The 24,815-nt window shown below is 29.6% G+C and overlaps 1 long non-coding RNA gene across 1 annotated transcript; it reads right to left on the bottom strand.

The window, feature by feature from the left end:
• Positions 1 to 998: 998 nt before the first annotated feature.
• On the bottom strand, positions 999 to 3,976 carry LOC142332188 (uncharacterized). Its single transcript, XR_012758210.1, has 2 exons — positions 3,660 to 3,976; positions 999 to 1,197 (listed from the first exon to the last, which is right to left on the bottom strand). It is a non-coding gene; the product is annotated as an uncharacterized LOC142332188 (long non-coding RNA).
• Positions 3,977 to 24,815: the final 20,839 nt, after the last annotated feature.

Raw genomic sequence — 24,815 nt, 5'->3', positions numbered from 1 at the left:
TTTTAAATCAAGTTGTGTATCAGAAAAAAACAGCGTGGCGGCAAAGTCCTACATCTGTGTTGGCAGCTTTTTGAAGTCACAAATCAAATTTTGTCATCAAATAATAAATGTAATCTTACAGCAATCCTTTCTTTAAACTCACTGATATAAAAATGGACAGTTGAACCGACAATTTGTACGAAGACTACAGTACTGATCATATACTACCATATTGTAGGATTAACAAGATTTGTAATTCATTTTGCTAAAGGTTGTATTGTTGAAGATGATGATGGATGATGATCGCTGAACAATGAACTGATCGTGACCCAATCGGTACTCATTGAACGGTGACCTGATCTAACCGGTGCTCATTGGGCAGAGATCAGTACGCAATGAACGGTGATTTATAACCAGATCGGTGCTCAATGAATAATGGTGATCGTGATCTGATCGATGTCCAAAGACAGCTGATTAATAATGGTGGCGAATACTAATTATGTCTCTGTAAGTTATGTAATGCACAAATCAAACTAAACTAGTTTTGTTTATGTTTTGACACCTTAGAAACCCAAAAAAACCAGATGTAAATTTTCCAGATATTAATATGTATGTGTGTGTGTTTGTTCAGGTTCGCACCCTAAATTACATTATATCTCCACAATTGCTTAACAAATTTTGTCCACACTTTGTCAGATTACTTCTATAACTAAACTGATGGCTAAGTGGGCATGTTTAGCCATGTTTTTACCCATGTTACCACCAAGGAGCACTACTGTAGTACTGAAGTACAGCTGCTGTTTTCGTTTTGGTATGTTGTAACGTTAGAATTAAATTAATAAATATTCAAAGCGGCCGCTAGTGCCCCAACACCCACACGATTGAAATACAGTATGTGCGCGCACTTTAGTTAGGATTATTGAATTAAATAAACAAAAAATATTATATCTAAATAAAATGGTAAAGTATTTTAAATCAAGTTGTGTGTGTAAGCTGTGTAAATCTAAGTAGTCAATAGGTGTAGTTTGGTTAAATTATATTTATAAAATAAATATTTATATATTTATGTGAAACTCTATATCGGTTCATTTTCCACCGACATCCAACTGACTACTTTGTTTATAAATAATGCTGTAGTTGCGGTGGCGTTAATACATAAGTACCAATCCTTTACATACCGGGGCATTACTTTAATCTGTGTTTGTCCAACAGTTCTCTCTGAAAAATTAAAACTTACAATAAATATAAACAAATAGAACAAAACCTTATAGTAAATTTTAATCTTAACAATTTTTTCAATAAAATTAAAATTTACGAAAAAAATATTACTTGTGAAGTATAATTGCCTATTGGTGTATCCTCCATCCTTTTTTTATAGGCACCAATTTGGTACAAAGTTAAAATAGATGTTTACATTTCCACTAAACCGAATGATTACAAAAATAAAAAAATGTGTTTTTTAACAGATTTTTCATAAGTTTCACTTAAATTAGTATAAATACTTCTCAATTTCAGTCTATTTACTGTAATTGAAATACTAGTTCCAATATACTTACACGGAATATTTTTGTTTCAAAAAAAAAAAAAGAAGTATTTTTGAGAATTGTTAAATTATTACACCGTTTTCAGAAGTGATTTGTACTGTATGTCCGATTGTTAAAAATTTTAAAATCTAAAAATCTGACTTTGGATAAAAAAGGTAGTGTAAATTGGTAGGTGTATTTCAAACTGAATAACAAGCGAATTTTAAAAGCCAATTAAAAACAGTTCTTTACTAAAGATAAAAAACTGAAAACAGATGTTAAATTTAAAATATTAGCTGGTTTGACAAAGCTGAGCTTTAAAACATTCACATATTCCCACTATAGATAGTTTGAAAATAAATATTATAAAAATCTGAAACAGTTTCTTTAGTATTTGCAAAAAAAAAAATTAATTGTCAGATAATAATATCGTACCAAAAAATTAGAGATCTGGAAGTAATATTTATTTTTCTAAAATTCTTAAAGGCTTATATTTATTTTCTTTAAATTCTTAAAGATTCAATAGAGAATCTCTGGTTAAAATATTGAAAAAAATTATGTCAATAACACTAAAACATTATAAGATAAACATACTCAAAAGTTAAAATTTAAGGCAGCATTCCGAAACACTTTCAAATAAAAACTACAGCAGACAAGATAATGGATGGTCTCACAATACTGTTCAATTACACTCTGCAAAAATTATTGAAGAACAGAATATGGAAATACAAATTTTATATAACAGATTCCAATAACAAAATTAGAATCCAAACAATAAATGTGAGTATAACAATCAATCAAAAGGGTCAAAAAGTTTAAATATTTAGGCAAAATAATTACCGTGAATGTTTTAGAAGAAAAAAAAGAAATAAAGCCAGAACACAAAAATGAAAGTGGTACCAAATAATTTTTTTTGACAATTACTAGATTATTCCTAAGAAGTTCTGTAGGCCTTCTGTACTATTCACACTATACAACAATATACCAATTTGAACTATACAACATGTCTGGTAAAAATACGGTTTTATAGTGTCTAAATTATGTGCTTTTTAAGAGTTTTTAATTTTATGTTTCTTTAAGATGAAAGTCACTTCTGGCTTTTATTTCTTTTTTTTCTCCAAAACATTCAGTGTAATTATTTTACCTAGATTTTTAAAGAAAACTCTATGGCCAAAACTCAAAGATAATATTTATAAATTAAACAAATTAGAAGAAAAAGAACTCAAATTTTATGGTCACTTGAATGAAATGGATGAAACTAAATTAATAAAACAAATATTTAACTTTTTTTGAAATATGGTAAACCAAATAAGCTAGTTCAAAAAACACTGAACATCTCAAATTATTAAATATTTCCAAAGAAATAATTTTTGATATAATCTTTCAAAAAACTAGTGGATGAATCCACATTTCCAGAGAAACAGAAAAGGAAACGCAGTGAATGGACCAAAGAATGGAGAGAAAAGTTTAGGGAAAACTGAAACCATTTGGAAAAGGAAGAAATCTGGACTGTGCACGGGTGATCCTTTGAAAGTCTGAAAGCAAACAAAAACAAAAAAATAACAAGATATATTCATAAACGTTTGAAATGTAGTCTAGCTTATCAGAAACAATCTGAATTAATGAGTCCATATTAGGTTAAAAGTTTGAATACCAGTTTCAGATTAATGAAACTCTTTCTAATAAAAAAAAAACCTTACGCAGCTGATTACTATTTCATTCCTATTTACTCCAGGAATGAGCCAATAATTAGCTACACGAAATTAAATTAATCTTGAAACTCAATTATTATTAAATTTTATGTCATTTTTTGTCATGCTGTTCAATAAATAAATTCACTATGTATTGGGTAAATCATTACCGATACTTATTTACCGGCAATAACCAGTGTGCCTTAATATTATAAATAATTATTAACATGGAAATTGGAGCAACAAGCACAAAAAATATTAAAACAGTAAAAAAGTTTGAGATAAAATATACAACAAAAAGATAAGATCTAAATTAACTACAAACCATAACGTCTTAAAACTTACTTACAGTTTTATATTATTTAGAAAACACAATTAGTATGAATTACAGCTGTAAATAAGTAATGGGGTTCAAAAACTCGCATTCATGTTTGTACAATTAAGAAAATTATATGCAATTACTTACTTGTAGTAAAGGACCACGGCGCAAAATAGTATTCCATTATTATTCGCAAAAACCAGTCATTACACCATCAAATTATTTCTCTTAGAAGCATTCAGGTACGATTATATGAACTTACAAATTAAACTACATGATTAAATTGAGTAATAGCCGTTAAAGATACAAATAGAAAGGACGCGGACAGTATACAACCATGTCTCGTGTGTATTTAACGCATTCTCCCGTTGCTCAAGTGAAGTAGAAAACAATCTTAAACTGCAGACATTTTTGACGCGTTTTTTTTAAATCTATTAAAAAACAATATTATTCTGGATCTTATCAAAACCTAATAAAGAAGAAAGATTAAATTGAAATAAAATACTCAGTTTTGATTGTTGTTATTATCCTACAATACAACAGTAAATAATTAATGTAAAATGTCTTCAAATCCTAACATTAATATTAATGTACCATTAAGAAATTAACTACCTATCATTAATTACTTTTAGTAGAGGACAACAGTGCAAAATAGCATCATTTCATTATTCACAGAAACCAATCAGTAGAATGGTCAAATTATTTAACTTAGTTTGTATTGTGTGTTTGAAATTTGTTATTGAACATATTATAGAAAACAACACATTTTATTTCCATAAAATTAGTTAATACAGATTAGATAGATATCGGTTATTCTTTTTATTGACTGTTTCTCAATAAACATTTATTGTCATATTTATCAATGTTAATTTACTATTTTTATTTACGTAACGTTCAAAAAATCTGATTTTGTTAGTTGAAAATATGCCTTTCTTTCGAAGATTAGCGAATCAGTGCTAGTTTTCATTGCGAATCAGGTTGCCAGGTAAGCAGGTCACCATCATTTTTATTGTGGTAAAAGAGAAAATAGGTTTGTATTAACTACAGATTTTTTTTTAGTTTGATTTTTGTATCTACTGTGGATTTCATACTGTTCAATAGTGTTCATTTACCTGCGAAATGAATTTTTTAAGTTTTGACCAACAGAAAACAGAAATTTGCAAAACACATTTGCAAATGATAGCATAATAATAGGTCAACATTTTTTTTTTTTTTGAGAATGTTTAGTCTACTTTACATTACATTATTTACACAGAATGATTGAAAGATTTAAAATTTAATAATATATAAAAATATTTCTTTCCAATTATTAAAAAAAAAATCTTCAAAGTCTGGCAATAGGGAAGATAATATATTTTTCAATTTTGAGCTATTTAGCAAAATTTAAAACTATTTCTAGGTTTGTCTCTCTTTAAGGATTTGCTTTTCTCTACCTCTTATCCTTGTTATTTGTGTAAAAAGGACTCCAGTATGAAAAAACTATCAGTAAGTGAATTATTACAGAATAATTTTAAATTGTATTACAAACAAATCTGGCCGTGGAATCGAGTAGTTCACTGGTTAAATTTATTCTGTTAACTGGAATTAGTCATTTTACAAGAGAAGTGCATTTAAAAAACAAAGTCACAATACCAGTTAAACATTTTTTTCTGTTACTTTAAAAGATCATGTTCTGCAGACTATGATTATTGTAACTGAATTTTATTCTCAATAAATAACTTCTTCACAAATAAAAAGAAGTGTGATCAGTAAAAAGAAGCACCAGGACCAGGCCTAATAATATAAGACAATCACTATAACAAATGTAATGAATTTTGTAGCATATGAAAACTGGCATGCCTGACCAAGACTTGTATCTGTATCACTATACCACAAAAACCCATGGTGGTTAAGATAATAATGAATTAAATAAAAAAATAATAATATTGATTTTTGTCTGATGAAAAAGTGACACATACAGGTTAACAAAGTACTTAACGATAAGTGTTAGGAGATAAAATTTGGAAGAAGGTGAGAAAGTCAGAGTTGGCTAATGTGAGATATGACACCGGCTTAATGAATGTTAAGATGTTAGGAAAATCTTGGTTAAATGTTTTTTTTAAAATGTTAATATCCGGAAAACCATGAGATATAATTTACCAAAAAAATAATAAACCTTCCCAAAGAGATGTATAAATGTCAAGTCATTCACCCAGGAAAGTTGACCAAGAGATTTAGGGTGCTCTGAGACCTACAATTTTAAATATTTCTGATGGTAATTGATGATTTGTTGAGGCAGACAACTGAAGGTAAAAAGAGTGGTGGGATTCATTCAAGAAAATTTAGGATCTAGACATTGCTCACGAGATATGTACACTGCCACCTCATAATTTTATTATGACAAATTTCATCAATTTTGAAGCTAAATCAATATCTTTGTGTATAAATTCTGCTCCAAGAGATCCTGTCAGTTACCTGATTGAAAACAATGTCACAGCAAATTATTACTCTATTGTTTTGGTTAATTGCAAATACATGTCAACAGTTATCAATAATTAAAGTTATTTAATCTTTGTGAATGATATTCACATTTTTTAACTGAATGACTACATTATGTTTTGAGATGATGGAGATTGTGTATTTAATTGGTGCATTTAAAGTGATCTAGAAATGAATAAAGTAAAACGTAATAATTTTTTTTTCTGATAAAGAAAATTATTCTCTTCTTCAATCAGTAAAAGGAATCCTCCTTACCATAGTATTGCAACAAAATAACATTTGTTCTAACTCATGTTGATAATGCAAGAGATTTTGGATTTATTTCATTACTCATTTACAAATGTCCAGGCTTCAACAGGATAGGGTTCTTTTTTATAAGGGAGTATACATTAGTATACTTTTATAACAAACCCTCTGTATATAAAATGCAATTGTATATAGCTCTGGGTTTTAGAATCCATGTCATGATCAAAGCACTATCCAACATTGCTCTCAAATATGCTTCAAACATTGACTCCAATGTTTACCATTGTACACATCATCTCACTATGTGTTTAACATTCAACTCAAATAGAGTAAAAATGACTAAAAGCAAAGAATTAGCTTTTTAAGATAGCTCATACGTAGAAAATTCGGAAAAACAGAACGGTATGAACTAACATGATAAAACGTAAGAACAGTAACAGGTATAAATATAGGAATGGTACACACACTTAAGAAATTGCCAGTAAAAATGGTAAAGTGTTATAGGAAGAGGGAAAGATATTTGAAAGGTGGAATAAGAATATAAAGGAACAACACTGCTCAAAAGTAAAACAAATGATCTTATAAAGGCTGGATGGAATAAAATGAAAACTTTAAGTACGACCAGCAAAACTAAAATTGGCAGTTTTATCAACATCAACAGAAATGATTCAGTCTTAAAGTAGGAATTCGGAGATAACAAAATTACAAAATCGAATCTACAAGTGGGACGTAGTCTGAGTTTCTTAAAACTCCCATGATTCCATTTCCCAAGAAGCATGGTATTGTTAAATTTTAATCTTCTCTTCAACAGAAAGACTGAATAAAAAAAAAAATAAGTACGAGATTATATATATATAAAACAAAGTAGATTTACAAGGAATAGAGATATTATAGATGGGATTAGGCTAATCAAAACTATTAGTAATAGGTATATACAAAGAGAATAAGTATACAATGTGAAACAGAAAAACTAACATAAATAATTAAAAGACAAAGCATACATACACAATGCAAATATTCAAGATTAATAATTTCACCTGAATTGGAAATTGGTTATTAAAATATGGGATGCTCAAATTGAGTTTAACCTAGGAAGACAATTAAGCAAGAACGCTGCCTTTATTTAATATGTAGTTGAAGATATGATCAAAAATGCTATAGAAAATGAAAGAATAAATCTAGAATGGAATATAAACTGTAAAATTTTTACAGTGATTAGACAATTTCTTTTTTGAAATGAAGCCAATGACATTAAAAATTAGGATACATTATTGCAAAACAGAGAGAAATGAATGTTAAAAAAACAAAACTAATGATGTTAGGAGAAAATAAGCCCATGAATATCTGCACTAAAATAAAGAACAGTTGAATAAAGAAGTACAATACTGATACTTAATATGCTGTCAACAAAAGAATGCAAAGGTGAAAATTAAATAAAAACAATTATAGCAGCAGGCAAGGAAACATTTAACAGAAAGAAATAGTTATGTAATAAGGTGTTGATGAAGGGTGGCTTGCGTACTTTCATATGCATATGAAACATGGAAACTGGAGGAACAAGGAAAAAAAGGCTTACTGTAAGGAGACTGGAGATTAAATGGATGAACTGAAAAATGAAGAGATAATAACAGATTATAAAAGAATAAAAGCTTAATCAGAAAAAATAAGAAAGCTAACTGGCTGGAATACATTCTGAAGGGATAAAAATTGGTTAAAACAGCATTTTACATTCTTGTATGTCTGTAGATGGCATAATCAAAATAAGACAATTTGAAACGCCTTTAAGACCATTCTACAATTCCAATATATGACAGAATAGATAGAAAGAATAAATAGTATTTGTAAACATATCTAAAAATACATGGTATGCATGAGCGCAACTCCTTAGTTAATGTTTATATTAGAGGTACTGAGGATGATAGGCCATCTGTATTGATCAGGTTTTCTAAAGATCGATTTTATATAAACACAATGTTTCTAGTGCAGTCATTCTGACATATTTTAATCATCATAGAGTTTATGTAGTAGCTATTTCTGAAGACAGAACACAAAGTAATTCATAAAGGATTTTAAAGAGGACTGGATTAAGGTAAATTAAGATCATATTTATGTGAACATGATTGAAGGGAAATTCTTGATAATGATGACACTAGTTTTCAGTTTAATAACTTTTTACATATTATATTGGAGTATATTAATCAATCAAAATACGTTACTTATTTTAAGCCATGGATAAGTTGGACTGTGCACTACCATTTCTCAGAGAGATGGATAGTATAAGATATGGCATAAAAATTCTCTCAACCACAAAATTTTTCTTAAAGAAAGATGTGTGGATTATGGCAGCTAAAAAACAACATTTTAAAAATATGAGGGAATTACCTGCAAAGAATCAGTGGAGAATTAAAAAACCAGTTTACTTCTACGCCTACTATTAAATAAAAAATATCAAAAATGCATGTAAATGCTGTTTCTGATAAGGTAAAATTGCTAATATTTTTAATAAATACGGTTCTTGGATTTACTCTATTTAGAATTCCTATTAATGTCCTACCTTTTGCATAAATTCTATGGCAAAGCTACATTTGTTTCCAGACTACTGCTTACTGCTCTATTATATTCATAAGAATCTTAATAGGCTACAAGTTTTAATGCAGCGTGAATTGGATTATTTTTGACAATAAATTAGCTCATAATGCTTTCAAAATTAAATATCTAATTTTACGTAACATCAGGGTGGTGATAGCTAAGGGTGAAATCTATTATATAACCAAGCAGACTTTTATAGAAAGTGTTACTGTTCCAAAGCCTTATTGTACATGGTTTCAAAAACTTTTCTTTTTCTACACCTAAGTTCTTTAACTGCCTGCTGGGTAGTGTAAGAATGTTAATTTAAATTTAACTTAAAAGAGTGGATTTTCTACTTTACAACTGATGAGATTTAAGTTGATTACTCTTTTATTAAGACTAAATCACAGATGAATATAGTACTTCCGTCTATGAAATAGTAATCAACTTAAATTTAAATGTTATGTTAATAGACATGGTTGGTATCAATATTGTGTTGTGTGTGTAAATGTGTGTGAGAGAGATAATTGAAGAAAACTTTAGGCAAGTGTAAAAAGTTTATAATTGTTGATTTGGTACTCCCACCTATGTTAAGCATTTGCTTTACAGGTAAAATACTTTCGTATGCAACTACAGTAATATCAAAAACAGTGGGCTAAAGTCACCTGAACTTAAATCTAAACTAGCACTTAGTTCTACATTACCTCTTTCTTCTTTTAACCTCTTCATGGGCGAACTGCAGTTTTTAAACTATATATTTGTATTTTCAATGCTATTTTTTTTAGTTAACAAAAGCAAAAAAAATGACGAACGACTTAACTATTTATTGGCATTCACACCCAGTGCTTAATTGAAACTTTAACAATTCTAATAAAGCCAAAAAATTATTTTTAACATAAATACCCTTATGACTGCCAGTATTAAAAATTATGAAATTGTTTATCATTCTGAGATAATGCAAAAATACATGCAAGATAATCTTTGCGTGGGACAAAAATTCACCAACTGTAATCCCATAGCTGTAATTTAGGTTTTACGTGAAAATTTACTTGAAGCGGAAGAAAAAATGATTCTTTCTAAGCAGTATACTAATTTTATTTTATATTTTAAATCTACTCCTACGATAAACTTGAATATTTTCAGTATCTAAAATATTAAATAACACGACTGTCAAAAAAAACCATTGCTCTTTAATAAAGTGTAGAGTGTGCCGATGAAAATTTTATATATATATAGTCTATGACATCCCTGGGAACGTAAGGATAACTAAGGGTCTAGTACATCTAAATCATTTAATGACTCAAGCCGTTGTGCTGCTACAGTGCAACAAACATACATATACCCTAAGTACATTACACTTTTTTTTTGGGCAGTCATGTACAAATTGAGATTCAGCAAAATTCTTCTCAAAATGGGTTTTATTGTCAGAAGAATAAAAATACCATCTAGTACAGGGCGATTCAAATCCCTTCTTGCTTCCTACAAGTATATAGCCTCCCTCCTTAATCAATAAAAATCATATTATTGCACTGATAAAACTTTGTTTTCCCAAAATATAATCTGTCTCCAAAAAAAAAACTTAAATTATGTTAGGGAAATTCACAAAATGGGTTTGTTGACCCCCACAAATCAAACTAAACTAGCTTTGTTTATGTTTTGACACCTTAAAGACCCAAAAAACCAGATGTAAATTTTACAGATATTCAGCTGTACGTGTGTGTGTGTGTGTTCATGTTTGCACCCTAAATCACACTATATCTCCAGAATTACTCAACAAATTTTGACCACAGTTGGCCAGATTACTTCTATAACTAAACGGCTGCTGTAGTTATTTTGGTATGTTGCAACGTTAGAATTAAATAAATAAAAAAAAAAACATATCTAAATAATATGATAAATATTTTAAATTAAGTTGTAGTAGTAGTAATAATATACTACCGTACTGTAGGATTAACAAGATTTGTAATTCATTTTGGTAATGGTTTTTATATTAATATGTATGTGTATGTTTGTTCAGGTTCGCACCCTAAATTACATTATATCTCCACAATTGCTTAACAAATTTTGTCCACACTTTGTCAGTTACTTCTATAACTAAACTGATGGCTAAGTGGGCATAGTGACTTGTTTTTACCCATGTTACCACCAAGGAGCACCACTGTAGTACTGAAGTACAGCTGCTGTTGTTGTTTTGGTATGTTGTAACGTTAGAATTAAATTAATAAATATTCAAAGAGGCCGCTATTGTCCCAACACCCACACGAATGAAATACAGTATGTGCGCGCCCTTTGTGAGGATCATTGAATTAAATAAACAAAAAATATTATATCTAAATAAAATGGTGAAGTATTTTAAATCAAGTTGTGTATCAGAAAAAAAACAGCGTGGCGGCAAAGTCCTACAACTGTGTTGGCAGCTTTTTGAAGTCACAAATCAAATTTTGTCATCAAATAATAAATGTAATCTTACAGCAATCCTTTCTTTAAACTCACTGATATAAAAATGGACAGTTGAACCGACAATTTGTACGAAGACTACAGTACTGATCATATACTACCATATTGTAGGATTAACAAGATTTGTAATTCATTTTGCTAAAGGTTGTATTGTTGAAGATGATGATGGATGATGATCGCTGAACAATGAACTGATCGTGACCCAATCGGTACTCATTGAACGATGACCTGATCTAACCGGTGCTCATTGGGCAGAGATCAGTACGCAATGAACGGTGATTTATAACCAGATCGGTGCTCAATGAATAATGGTGATCGTGATCTGATCGATGTCCAAAGACAGCTGATTAATAATGGTGGCGAATACTAATTAAGTCTCTGTAAGTTATGTAATGCACAAATCAAACTAAACTAGTTTTGTTTATGTTTTGACACCTTAGAAACCCAAAAAAACCAGATGTAAATTTTCCAGATATTAATATGTATGTGTGTGTGTTTGTTCAGGTTCGCACCCTAAATTACATTATATCTCCACAATTGCTTAACAAATTTTGTCCACACTTTGTCAGATTACTTCTATAACTAAACTGATGGCTAAGTGGGCATGTTTAGCCATGTTTTTACCCATGTTACCACCAAGGAGCACTACTGTAGTACTGAAGTACAGCTGCTGTTTTCGTTTTGGTATGTTGTAACGTTAGAATTAAATTAATAAATATTCAAAGAGGCCGCTATTGTCCCAACACCCACACGAATGAAATACAGTATGTGCGCGCGCTTTAGTTAGGAACATTGAATTAAATAAACAAAAAATATTATATCTAAATAAAATGGTAAAGTATTTTAAATCAAGTAGTGTATCAGAAAAAAACCAGCGTGGCGGCAAAGTCCTACAACTGTGTTGGCAGCTTTTTGAAGTCACAAATCAAATTTTGTCATCAAATAATAAATGTAATCTTACAGCAATCCTTTCTTTAAACTCACTGATATAAAAATGGACAGTTGAACCGACAATTTGTACGAAGACTACAGTACTGATCATATACTACCATATTGTAGGATTAACAAGATTTGTAATTCATTTTGCTAAAGGTTGTATTGTTGAAGATGATGATGGATGATGATCGCTGAACAATGAACTGATCGTGACCCAATCGGTACTCATTGAACGGTGACCTGATCTAACCGGTGCTCATTGGGCAGAGATCAGTACGCAATGAACGGTGATTTATAACCAGATCGGTGCTCAATGAATAATGGTGATCGTGATCTGATCGATGTCCAAAGACAGCTGATTAATAATGGTGGCGAATACTAATTATGTCTCTGTAAGTTATGTAATGCACAAATCAAACTAAACTAGTTTTGTTTATGTTTTGACACCTTAGAAACCCAAAAAAACCAGATGTAAATTTTCCAGATATTAATATGTATGTGTGTGTGTTTGTTCAGGTTCGCACCCTAAATTACATTATATCTCCACAATTGCTTAACAAATTTTGTCCACACTTTGTCAGATTACTTCTATAACTAAACTGATGGCTAAGTGGGCATGTTTAGCCATGTTTTTACCCATGTTACCACCAAGGAGCACTACTGTAGTACTGAAGTACAGCTGCTGTTTTCGTTTTGGTATGTTGTAACGTTAGAATTAAATTAATAAATATTCAAAGAGGCCGCTATTGTCCCAACACCCACACGAATGAAATACAGTATGTGCGCACGCTCTAGTTAGGAACATTGAATTACATAAACAAAAAATATTATATCTAAATAAAATGGTAAAGTATTTTAAATCAAGTTGTGTGTGTAAGCTGTGTAAATCTAAGTAGTCAATAGGTTAAGTTTGAATAAATTATATTTATAAAATAAATATTTATATATTTATGTGAAACTCTATATCGGTTCATTTTCCACCGACATCCAACTGACTACTTTGTTTATAAATAATGCTGTAGTTGCGGTGGCGTTAATACATAAGTACCAATCCTTTACATACCAGGGCATTACTTTAATCTGTGTTTGTCCAACAGTTCTCTCTGAAAAATTAAAACTTACAATAAATATAAACAAATAGAACAAAACCTTATAGTAAATTTTAATCTTAACAATTTTTTCAATAAAATTAAAATTTACGAAAAAAATATTACTTGTGAAGTATAATTGCCTATTGGTGTATCCTCCATCCTTTTTTTATAGGCACCAATTTGGTACAAAGTAATTGAAATACTAGTTCCAATATACTTACACGGAATATTTTTGTTTCAAAAAAAAAAAAAGAAGTATTTTTGGGAATTGTTAAATTATTACACCGTTTTCAGAAGTGATTTGTACTGTATGTCCGATTGTTAAAAATTTTAAAATCTAAAAATCTGACTTTGGATAAAAAAGGTAGTGTAAATTGGTAGGTGTATTTCAAACTGAATAACAAGCGAATTTTAAAAGCCAATTAAAAACAGTTCTTTACTAAAGATAAAAAACTGAAAACAGATGTTAAATTAAAAATATTAGCTGGTTTGACAAAGCTGAGCTTTAAAACATTCACATATTCCCACTATAGATAGTTTGAAAATAAATATTATAAAAATCTGAAACAGTTTCTTTAGTATTTGCAAAAAAAAAAATTAATTGTCAGATAATAATATCGTACCAAAAAATTAGAGATCTGGAAGTAATATTTATTTTTCTAAAATTCTTAAAGGCTTATATTTATTTTCTTTAAATTCTTAAAGATTCAATAGAGAATCTCTGGTTAAAATATTGAAAAAAATTATGTCAATAACACTAAAACATTATAAGATAAACATACTCAAAAGTTAAAATTTAAGGCAGCATTCCGAAACACTTTCAAATAAAAACTACAGCAGACAAGATAATGGATGGTCTCACAATACTGTTCAATTACACTCTGCAAAAATTATTGAAGAACAGAATATGGAAATACAAATTTTATATAACAGATTCCAATAACAAAATTAGAATCCAAACAATAAATGTGAGTATAACAATCAATCAAAAGGGTCAAAAAGTTTAAATATTTAGGCAAAATAATTACCGTGAATGTTTTAGAAGAAAAAAAAGAAATAAAGCCAGAACACAAAAATGAAAGTGGTACCAAATAATTTTTTTTGACAATTACTAGATTATTCCTAAGAAGTTCTGTAGGCCTTCTGTACTATTCACACTATACAACAATATACCAATTTGAACTATACAACATGTCTGGTAAAAATACGGTTTTATAGTGTCTAAATTATGTGCTTTTTAAGAGTTTTTAATTTTATGTTTCTTTAAGATGAAAGTCACTTCTGGCTTTTATTTCTTTTTTTTCTCCAAAACATTCAGTGTAATTATTTTACCTAGATTTTTAAAGAAAACTCTATGGCCAAAACTCAAAGATAATATTTATAAATTAAACAAATTAGAAGAAAAAGAACTCAAATTTTATGGTCACTTGAATGAAATGGATGAAACTAAATTAATAAAACAAATATTTAACTTTTTTTGAAATATGGTAAACCAAATAAGCTAGTTCAAAAAACACTGAACATCTCAAATTATTAAATATTTCCAAAGAAATAATTTTTGATATAATCTTTCAAAAAACTAGTGGATGAATCCACATTTCCAGAGAAACAGAAAAGGAAACGCAGTGAATGGACCAAAGAATGGAGAGAAAAGTTTAGGGAAAAACTGAAACCATTTGGAAAAGGAAGAAATCTGGACTGTGCACGGGTGATCCTTTGAAAGTCTGAAAGCAAACAAAAACAAAAAAATAACAAGATATATTCATAAACGTTTGAAATGTAGTCTAGCTTATCAGAAACAATCTGAATTAATGAGTCCATATTAGGTTAAAAGTTTGAATACCAGTTTCAGATTAATGAAACTCTTTCTAATAAAAAAAAAACCTTACGCAGCTGATTACTATTTCATTCCTATTTACTCCAGGAATGAGCCAATAATTAGCTACACGAAATTAAATTAATCTTGAAACTCAATTATTATTAAATTTTATGTCATTTTTTGTCATGCTGTTCAATAAATAAATTCACTATGTATTGGGTAAATCATTACCGATACTTATTTACCGGCAATAACCAGTATGCCTTAATATTATAAATAATTATTAACATGGAAATTGGAGCAACAAGCACAAAAAATATTAAAACAGTAAAAAAGTTTGAGATAAAATATACAACAAAAAGATAAGATCTAAATTAACTACAAACCATAACGTCTTAAAACTTACTTACAGTTTTATATTATTTAGAAAACACAATTAGTATGAATTACAGCTGTAAATAAGTAATGGGGTTCAAAAACTCGCATTCATGTTTGTACAATTAAGAAAATTATATGCAATTACTTACTTGTAGTAAAGGACCACGGCGCAAAATAGTATTCCATTATTATTCGCAAAAACCAGTCATTACACCATCAAATTATTTCTCTTAGAAGCATTCAGGTACGATTATATGAACTTACAAATTAAACTACATGATTAAATTGAGTAATAGCCGTTAAAGATACAAATAGAAAGGACGCGGACAGTATACAACCATGTCTCGTGTGTATTTAACGCATTCTCCCGTTGCTCAAGTGAAGTAGAAAACAATCTTAAACTGCAGACATTTTTGACGCGTTTTTTTTAAATCTATTAAAAAACAATATTATTCTGGATCTTATCAAAACCTAATAAAGAAGAAAGATTAAATTGAAATAAAATACTCAGTTTTGATTGTTGTTATTATCCTACAATACAACAGTAAATAATTAATGTAAAATGTCTTCAAATCCTAACATTAATATTAATGTACCATTAAGAAATTAACTACCTATCATTAATTACTTTTAGTAGAGGACAACAGTGCAAAATAGCATCATTTCATTATTCACAGAAACCAATCAGTAGAATGGTCAAATTATTTAACTTAGTTTGTATTGTGTGTTTGAAATTTGTTATTGAACATATTATAGAAAACAACACATTTTATTTCCATAAAATTAGTTAATACAGATTAGATAGATATCGGTTATTCTTTTTATTGACTGTTTCTCAATAAACATTTATTGTCATATTTATCAATGTTAATTTACTATTTTTATTTACGTAACGTTCAAAAAATCTGATTTTGTTAGTTGAAAATATGCCTTTCTTTCGAAGATTAGCGAATCAGTGCTAGTTTTCATTGCGAATCAGGTTGCCAGGTAAGCAGGTCACCATCATTTTTATTGTGGTAAAAGAGAAAATAGGTTTGTATTAACTACAGATTTTTTTTTAGTTTGATTTTTGTATCTACTGTGGATTTCATACTGTTCAATAGTGTTCATTTACCTGCGAAATGAATTTTTTAAGTTTTGACCAACAGAAAACAGAAATTTGCAAAACACATTTGCAAATGATAGCATAATAATAGGTCAACATTTTTTTTTTTTTTGAGAATGTTTAGTCTACTTTACATTACATTATTTACACAGAATGATTGAAAGATTTAAAATTTAATAATATATAAAAATATTTCTTTCCAATTATTAAAAAAAAAATCTTCAAAGTCTGGCAATAGGGAAGATAATATATTTTTCAATTTTGAGCTATTTAGCAAAATTTAAAACTATTTCTAGGTTTGTCTCTCTTTAAGGATTTGCTTTTCTCTACCTCTTATCCTTGTTATTTGTGTAAAAAGGACTCCAGTATGAAAAAACTATCAGTAAGTGAATTATTACAGAATAATTTTAAATTGTATTACAAACAAATCTGGCCGTGGAATCGAGTAGTTCACTGGTTAAATTTATTCTGTTAACTGGAATTAGTCATTTTACAAGAGAAGTGCATTTAAAAAACAAAGTCACAATACCAGTTAAACATTTTTTTCTGTTACTTTAAAAGATCATGTTCTGCAGACTATGATTATTGTAACTGAATTTTATTCTCAATAAATAACTTCTTCACAAATAAAAAGAAGTGTGATCAGTAAAAAGAAGCACCAGGACCAGGCCTAATAATATAAGACAATCACTATAACAAATGTAATGAATTTTGTAGCATATGAAAACTGGCATGCCTGACCAAGACTTGTATCTGTATCACTATACCACAAAAACCCATGGTGGTTAAGATAATAATGAATTAAATAAAAAAATAATAATATTGATTTTTGTCTGATGAAAAAGTGACACATACAGGTTAACAAAGTACTTAACGATAAGTGTTAGGAGATAAAATTTGGAAGAAGGTGAGAAAGTCAGAGTTGGCTAATGTGAGATATGACACCGGCTTAATGAATGTTAAGATGTTAGGAAAATCTTGGTTAAATGTTTTTTTTAAAATGTTAATATCCGGAAAACCATGAGATATAATTTACCAAAAAAATAATAAACCTTCCCAAAGAGATGTATAAATGTCAAGTCATTCACCCAGGAAAGTTGACCAAGAGATTTAGGGTGCTCTGAGACCTACAATTTTAAATATTTCTGATGGTAATTGATGATTTGTTGAGGCAGACAACTGAAGGTAAAAAGAGTGGTGGGATTCATTCAAGAAAATTTAGGATCTAGACATTGCTCACGAGATATGTACACTGCCACCTCATAATTTTATTATGACAAATTTCATCAATTTTGAAGCTAAATCAATATCTTTGTGTATAAATTCTGCTCCAAGAGATCCTGTCAGTTACCTGATTGAAAACAATGTCACAGCAAATTATTACTCTATTGTTTTGGTTAATTGCAAATACATGTCAACAGTTATCAATAATTAAAGTTATTTAATCTTTGTGAATGATATTCACATTTTTTAACTGAATGACTACATTATGTTTTGAGATGATGGAGATTGTGTATTTAATTGGTGCATTTAAAGTGATCTAGAAATGAATAAAGTAAAATGTAATAATTTTTTTTTCTGATAAAGAAAATTATTCTCTTCTTCAATCAGTAAAAGGAATCCTCCTTACCATAGTATTGCAACAAAATAACATTTGTTCTAACTCATGTTGATAATGCAAGAGATTTTGGATTTATTTCATTACTCATTTACAAATGTCCAGGCTTCAACAGGATAGGGTTCTTTTTTATAAGGGAGTATACATTAGTATACTTTTATAACAAACCCTCTGTATATAAAATGCAATTGTATATAGCTCTGGGTTTTAGAATCCATGTCATGATCAAAGCACTATCCAACATTGCTCTCAAATATGCTTCAAACATTGACTCCAATGTTTACCATTGTACACATCATCTCACTATGTGTTTAACATTCAACTCAAATAGAGTAAAAATGACTAAAAGCAAAGAATTAGCTTTTTAAGATAGCTCATACGTAGAAAATTCGGAAAAACAGAACGGTATGAACTAACATGATAAAACGTAAGAACAGTAACAGGTATAAATATAGGAATGGTACACACACTTAAGAAATTGCCAGTAAAAATGGTAAAGTGTTATAGGAAGAGGGAAAGATATTTGAAAGGTGGAATAAGAATATAAAGGAACAACACTGCTCAAAAGTAAAACAAATGATCTTATAAAGGCTGGATGGAATAAAATGAAAACTTTAAGTACGACCAGCAAAACTAAAATTGGCAGTTTTATCAACATCAACAGAAATGATTCAGTCTTAAAGTAGGAATTCGGAGATAACAAAATTACAAAATCGAATCTACAAGTGGGACGTAGTCTGAGTTTCTTAAAACTCCCATGATTCCATTTCCCAAGAAGCATGGTATTGTTAAATTTTAATCTTCTCTTCAACAGAAAGACTGAATAAAAAAAAAAATAAGTACGAGATTATATATATATAAAACAAAGTAGATTTACAAGGAATAGAGGTATTATAGATGGGATTAGGCTAATCAAAACTATTAGTAATAGGTATATACAAAGAGAATAAGTATAAGGAATAAGTATACAATGTGAAACAGAAAAACTAACATAAATAATTAAAAGACAAAGCATACATACACAATGCAAATATTCAAGATTAATAATTTCACCTGAATTGGAAATTGGTTATTAAAATATGGGATGCTCAAATTGAGTTTAACCTAGGAAGACAATTAAGCAAGAACGCTGCCTTTATTTAATATGTAGTTGAAGATATGATCAAAAATGCTATAGAAAATGAAAGAATAAATCTAGAATGGAATATAAACTGTAAAATTTTTACAGTGATTAGACAATTTCTTTTTTGAAATGAAGCCAATGACATTAAAAATTAGGATACATTATTGCAAAACAGAGAGAAATGAATGTTAAAAAAACAAAACTAATGATGTTAGGAGAAAATAAGCCCATGAATATCTGCACTAAAATAAAGAACAGTTGAATAAAGAAGTACAATACTGATACTTAATATGCTGTCAACAAAAGAATGCAAAGGTGAAAATTAAATAAAAACAATTATAGCAGCAGGCAAGGAAACATTTAACAGAAAGAAATAGTTATGTAATAAGGTGTTGATGAAGGGTGGCTTGCGTACTTTCATATGCATATGAAACATGGAAACTGGAGGAACAAGGAAAAAAAGGCTTACTGTAAGGAGACTGGAGATTAAATGGATGAACTGAAAAATGAAGAGATAATAACAGATTATAAAAGAATAAAAGCTTAATCAGAAAAAATAAGAAAGCTAACTGGCTGGAATACATTCTGAAGGGATAAAAATTGGTTAAAACAGCATTTTACATTCTTGTATGTCTGTAGATGGCATAATCAAAATAAGACAATTTGAAACGCCTTTAAGACCATTCTACAATTCCAATATATGACAGAATAGATAGAAAGAATAAATAGTATTTGTAAACATATCTAAAAATACATGGTATGCATGAGCGCAACTCCTTAGTTAATGTTTATATTAGAGGTACTGAGGATGATAGGCCATCTGTATTGATCAGGTTTTCTAAAGATCGATTTTATATAAACACAATGTTTCTAGTGCAGTCATTCTGACATATTTTAATCATCATAGAGTTTATGTAGTAGCTATTTCTGAAGACAGAACACAAAGTAATTCATAAAGGATTTTAAAGAGGACTGGATTAAGGTAAATTAAGATCATATTTATGTGAACATGATTGAAGGGAAATTCTTGATAATGATGACACTAGTTTTCAGTTTAATAACTTTTTACATATTATATTGGAGTATATTAATCAATCAAAATACGTTACTTATTTTAAGCCATGGATAAGTTGGACTGTGCACTACCATTTCTCAGAGAGATGGATAGTATAAGATATGGCATAAAAATTCTCTCAACCACAAAATTTTTCTTAAAGAAAGATGTGTGGATTATGGCAGCTAAAAAACAACATTTTAAAAATATGAGGGAATTACCTGCAAAGAATCAGTGGAGAATTAAAAAACCAGTTTACTTCTACGCATACTATTAAATAAAAAATATCAAAAATGCATGTAAATGCTGTTTCTGATAAGGTAAAATTGCTAATATTTTTAATAAATACGGTTCTTGGATTTACTCTATTTAGAATTCCTATTAATGTCCTACCTTTTGCATAAATTCTATGGCAAAGCTACATTTGTTTCCAGACTACTGCTTACTGCTCTATTATATTCATAAGAATCTTAATAGGCTACAAGTTTTAATGCAGCGTGAATTGGATTATTTTTGACAATAAATTAGCTCATAATGCTTTCAAAATTAAATATCTAATTTTACGTAACATCAGGGTGGTGATAGCTAAGGGTGAAATCTATTATATAACCAAGCAGACTTTTATAGAAAGTGTTACTGTTCCAAAGCCTTATTGTACATGGTTTCAAAAACTTTTCTTTTTCTACACCTAAGTTCTTTAACTGCCTGCTGGGTAGTGTAAGAATGTTAATTTAAATTTAACTTAAAAGAGTGGATTTTCTACTTTACAACTGATGGGATTTAAGTTGATTACTCTTTTATTAAGACTAAATCACAGATGAATATAGTACTTCCGTCTATGAAATAGTAATCAACTTAAATTTAAATGTTATGTTAATAGACATGGTTGGTATCAATATTGTGTTGTGTGTGTAAATGTGTGTGAGAGAGATAATTGAAGAAAACTTTAGGCAAGTGTAAAAAGTTTATAATTGTTGATTTGGTACTCCCACCTATGTTAAGCATTTGCTTTACAGGTAAAATACTTTCGTATGCAACTACAGTAATATCAAAAACAGTGGGCTAAAGTCACCTGAACTTAAATCTAAACTAGCACTTAGTTCTACATTACCTCTTTCTTCTTTTAACCTCTTCATGGGCGAACTGCAGTTTTTAAACTATATATTTGTATTTTCAATGCTATTTTTTTTAGTTAACAAAAGCAAAAAAAATGACGAACGACTTAACTATTTATTGGCATTCACACCCAGTGCTTAATTGAAACTTTAACAATTCTAATAAAGCCAAAAAATTATTTTTAACATAAATACCCTTATGACTGCCAGTATTAAAAATTATGAAATTGTTTATCATTCTGAGATAATGCAAAAATACATGCAAGATAATCTTTGCGTGGGACAAAAATTCACCAACTGTAATCCCATAGCTGTAATTTAGGTTTTACGTGAAAATTTACTTGAAGCGGAAGAAAAAATGATTCTTTCTAAGCAGTATACTAATTTTATTTTATATTTTAAATCTACTCCTACGATAAACTTGAATATTTTCAGTATCTAAAATATTAAATAACACGACTGTCAAAAAAAACCATTGCTCTTTAATAAAGTGTAGAGTGTGCCGATGAAAATTTTATATATATATAGTCTATGACATCCCTGGGAACGTAAGGATAACTAAGGGTCTAGTACATCTAAATCATTTAATGACTCAAGCCGTTGTGCTGCTACAGTGCAACAAACATACATATACCCTAAGTACATTACACTTTTTTTTTGGGCAGTCATGTACAAATTGAGATTCAGCAAAATTCTTCTCAAAATGGGTTTTATTGTCAGAAGAATAAAAATACCATCTAGTACAGGGCGATTCAAATCCCTTCTTGCTTCCTACAAGTATATAGCCTCCCTCCTTAATCAATAAAAATCATATTATTGCACTGATAAAACTTTGTTTTCCCAAAATATAATCTGTCTCCAAAAAAAAAACTTAAATTATGTTAGGGAAATTCACAAAATGGGTTTGTTGACCCCCACAAATCAAACTAAACTAGCTTTGTTTATGTTTTGACACCTTAAAGACCCAAAAAACCAGATGTAAATTTTACAGATATTCAGCTGTACGTGTGTGTGTGTGTGTTCATGTTTGCACCCTAAATCACACTATATCTCCAGAATTACTCAACAAATTTTGACCACAGTTGGCCAGATTACTTCTATAACTAAACGGCTGCTGTAGTTATTTTGGTATGTTGCAACGTTAGAATTAAATAAATAAAAAAAAAAACATATCTAAATAATATGATAAATATTTTAAATTAAGTTGTAGTAGTAGTAATAATATACTACCGTACTGTAGGATTAACAAGATTTGTAATTCATTTTGGTAATGGTTTTTATATTAATATGTATGTGTATGTTTGTTCAGGTTCGCACCCTAAATTACATTATATCTCCACAATTGCTTAACAAATTTTGTCCACACTTTGTCAGATACTTCTATAACTAAACTGATGGCTAAGTGGGCATAGTGACTTGTTTTTACCCATGTTACCACCAAGGAGCACTACTGTAGCACTGAAGTACAGCTGCTGTTGTTGTTTTGGTATGTTGTAACGTTAGAATTAAATTAATAAATATTCAAAGCGGCCGCTAGTGCCCCAACACCCACGCGAATGAAATACAGTATGTGCGCGCACTTTAGTTAGGATCATTGAAATAATAAACAAAAAATATTATATCTAAATAAAATGGTAAAGTATTTTAAATCAAGTTGTGTATCAGAAAAAAAACAGCGTGGCGGCAAAGTCTTACATATGTGTTGGCAGCTTTGTGAAGTCACAAATCAAATTTTGTCATCAAATAATAAATGTAATCTTACAGCAATCCTTTCTTTAAACTCACTGATATAAAAATGGACAGTTGAACCGACAATTTGTATGAAGACTACAGTACTGATCATATACTACCATATTGTAGGATTAACAAGATTTGTAATTCATTTTGCTAAAGGTTGTATTGTTGAAGATGATGATGGATGATGATCGCTGAACAATGAACTGATCGTGACCCAATCGGTACTCATTGAACGGTGACCTGATCTAACCGGTGCTCATTGGGCAGAGATCAGTACGCAATGAACGGTGATTTATAACCAGATCGGTGCTCAATGAATAATGGTGATCGTGATCTGATCGATGTCCAAAGACAGCTGATTAATAATGGTGGCGAATACTAATTATGTTTCTGTAAGTTATGTAATGCACAAATCAAACTAAACTAGTTTTGTTTATGTTTTGACACCTTAGAAACCCAAAAAAACCAGATGTAAATTTTCCAGATATTAATATGTATGTGTGTGTGTTTGTTCAGGTTCGCACCCTAAATTACATTATATCTCCACAATTGCTTAACAAATTTTGTCCACACTTTGTCAGATTACTTCTATAACTAAACTGATGGCTAAGTGGGCATGTTTAGCCATGTTTTTACCCATGTTACCACCAAGGAGCACTACTGTAGTACTGAAGTACAGCTGCTGTTTTCGTTTTGGTATGTTGTAACGTTAGAATTAAATTAATAAATATTCAAAGAGGCCGCTATTGTCCCAACACCCACACGAATGAAATACAGTATGTGCGCGCACTTTAGTTAGGATCATTGAATTAAATAAACAAAAAATATTATATCTAAATAAAATGGTGAAGTATTTTAAATCAAGTTGTGTATCAGAAAAAAAACAGCGTGGCGGCAAAGTCCTACAACTGTGTTGGCAGCTTTTTGAAGTCACAAATCAAATTTTGTCATCAAATAATAAATGTAATCTTACAGCAATCCTTTCTTTAAACTCACTGATATAAAAATGGACAGTTGAACCGACAATTTGTACGAAGACTACAGTACTGATCATATACTACCATATTGTAGGATTAACAAGATTTGTAATTCATTTTGCTAAAGGTTGTATTGTTGAAGATGATGATGGATGATGATCGCTGAACAATGAACTGATCGTGACCCAATCGGTACTCATTGAACGATGACCTGATCTAACCGGTGCTCATTGGGCAGAGATCAGTACGCAATGAACGGTGATTTATAACCAGATCGGTGCTCAATGAATAATGGTGATCGTGATCTGATCGATGTCCAAAGACAGCTGATTAATAATGGTGGCGAATACTAATTAAGTCTCTGTAAGTTATGTAATGCACAAATCAAACTAAACTAGTTTTGTTTATGTTTTGACACCTTAGAAACCCAAAAAAACCAGATGTAAATTTTCCAGATATTAATATGTATGTGTGTGTGTTTGTTCAGGTTCGCACCCTAAATTACATTATATCTCCACAATTGCTTAACAAATTTTGTCCACACTTTGTCAGATTACTTCTATAACTAAACTGATGGCTAAGTGGGCATGTTTAGCCATGT

The sequence above is a fragment of the Lycorma delicatula genome, chromosome 11, assembly GCF_047948215.1.
Source record: "Lycorma delicatula isolate Av1 chromosome 11, ASM4794821v1, whole genome shotgun sequence".
Lineage (NCBI taxonomy): Eukaryota > Metazoa > Arthropoda > Insecta > Hemiptera > Fulgoridae > Lycorma > Lycorma delicatula.
Note: the sequence above shows the minus strand (reverse complement) of the source record. Positions and strands in the feature narration are given on the sequence as shown.